Here is a 2637-nt window from a genome sequence, read left to right as displayed (position 1 = left end):
ATCATAGAAACTTTGAACACATGAAACTAATTTTAAGCTTAATATTAGAGTATACTGTGACAAAATCTGTTTTAAATAATGGATGAGACAAACTACTTCTTGCTATCTACTCTATTTTATAGATCAAATAACATAACAGCAAGTAACTATTTACTTCTAAGCAATTTCAGAAAGGAAACTATTCTAAAATAGCTATCTTAATATTATTTGTAACTTCATGTTATTTGTAACTAGAAATATCTAGTCTCATTCCAGGCCCTTAAAAAATGTTGGAGTATTGATAATCAGTATAGATATATAGGAATATAAAAGTAGGATGCCAAATCATTTTTAAACTTTTTTGTTACCATCTATATTTACAAATGTTGCAACATTTTGTAATGACTAGCATTTTTATTTTTGTCTTTTTTAAAGATCTACTTATAGCCAATTGTGAATAAAGTATGAACTTCCAAACTCATATTTCCATGACGCTTTACTGTCATGAATGATTTATTAATATATTTTTGTATTAGAAGCACCTTTCAAGATTTTTCTTTACTTTGCACCCCTCAGTAAAATGCATAGCACAATATATGCCTAGAAACTCATAGTTTGAACAAATTCATTTTCTTGTTTTGTAAATAAAAATAAAATTTATTTGATTTGACTTTCTTGTTGCTTAGGAGCATATCACTTCATTATAAATGAGAATTACAACATCTCTATATTCAATGATATCAGATAATTTTACTATGCATATTTCTACTAATAGATAGTCATATTAACATTCTTTTCACCTTCCAGAGTTTGTGTATTGGGACTCTATTTAGTATTCTCCAATTTACAAGGGCTACTAAGATGGTATCTGCTCCAAAAATTATTGTAATATTATACACATTTCCATTCTCTTCCAGTAAGATTAGTACAGTACTATTAGTTACTTATCATATTCATTTCCAAATAGTTTTTCAGCATCTTATTATGTGTAGTACTCAGAAGAGCAATGATATCTATTTATTAAAAGGATGCTTTATCTTTCCCATCATTTTTGGCTCAGTTTTGAGAAAAGATTTTTTAGAAATTAATTCAGAGAATTAAAATACCATTGACATGAAGTCTTTACAAATGAATGCTTCTATTTTGCACAAGTTAGTTGCTATGTTTTTTTGTTTTGTTTTGTTCAAATATGAGGCAATCATTAAATGACTGAATCCTTAGGAGAAAAATCTATATTAAACCCAAACTATTATAGCATTTGAAAAGTGGCATTTTCTGTGGTACATATACAAAATGTGTTATGACACAGCCATAAGAAAGAACAAAATCATGTATTTTGCATCAACATGGATGCAACTGAAACCCATTATCTTAAGTGAATAAAGAAAAACTGGAACAGAAACCAAATATCACATGCTCTCACTTATAAGTGGGAGCTAAACATTGAGTATGGATGGACATAAGGATGGGAACAATAGACACTGGGGATTACTTGGGAGGGGAAAGCAAGAAGAGGACAAGGGTTGAAAAACTAACTATTGAGTACTATGGCCACTATCTGGGTGATGGGAACATTCACACCTCAAACCTCAGCATCACAAAATACACCCATGTAACAAACCTGCATATGTACCCCTTGAATAGAAGTAAAAGTTGAAATTATTTAAAAAAATGAAAAGTGATATTTTCATTAGTGTCACTTGCCTTTTTTAATTTCTATAAATTGAAAATCATTATGAATAATTACACCAGCTCTGGTCAAGGATTAGTTTATTCTTTGAATGTTAATTGCGATTACTTTGAAATGCAGATGATCCTGTATTGATTAAAGGCACTAAATAGTATCTTGATGGCAAGTCTGGAAAATGTTGAGGCAGATGAAGATTATCTTCAGGATGCGACATCACTTAAGCCTTATGCAGAGATTCTCTAGGTGTTTGTGTTCACCATCCTCAACTATATCTCCAAATTCTGATATCTAGGAGTGGCTTACTCTACACAGTGAATTATAAATATTGTTTCAGATATGTCATGTTAGTTTTAATAAAGGCATAACCAAACCAATTTTTGACCTATTCCACAACTGAACACTAAGTGGGCTCCATTCTATAATTTCTATTTACTAAGTTCATTTGATATTAAGTATTGATTATAAGCATTATTCACTTTTCTGTGTCATTTGTACTTTCAACAGCTTCCTGAAATCATATTTTCTAAAAAGTAATTATAATTTGTAAAAATTATATATATATTTTTAAAATGACATATACAGTTATTACAATGAGAAAAAAAAACACTCTTGTGAATGGGAGCCAGAAGTTAGTGTAGAATATGAGTGCTTAAGTATACAGCTGTACTTAGACGCAATGATTACCTAAAATGTTTTCATTGGTTTTTGTGTTGATCTTTATTTATAATGCACAAAGTAGACACATTTTATAATATCTTAAAATTATAAGAGTTAGAATCTATATAGAAAATAGTTATGTACTAAGCAGGGCAAGAAAAAAATGCATACCAACACTCGATTAACTTATTTCTCTTCTCAACAACCACAAAATTCAAAAGATGAGAACTACAGCAAGAAAATAATAGTTCAAAAGGAATGATCATTCAGTGAGCAAATATTATGATCAGATTTGAGCATAGAATTATTAA

This window comes from Trachypithecus francoisi, unplaced genomic scaffold, assembly GCF_009764315.1.
Source record: "Trachypithecus francoisi isolate TF-2019V2 unplaced genomic scaffold, Tfra_2.0 Lachesis_group6, whole genome shotgun sequence".
NCBI classification, from domain to species: domain Eukaryota; kingdom Metazoa; phylum Chordata; class Mammalia; order Primates; family Cercopithecidae; genus Trachypithecus; species Trachypithecus francoisi.
The sequence above is the reverse complement of the archived record's forward strand: the minus strand, read 5'-3'. Positions refer to the sequence as shown.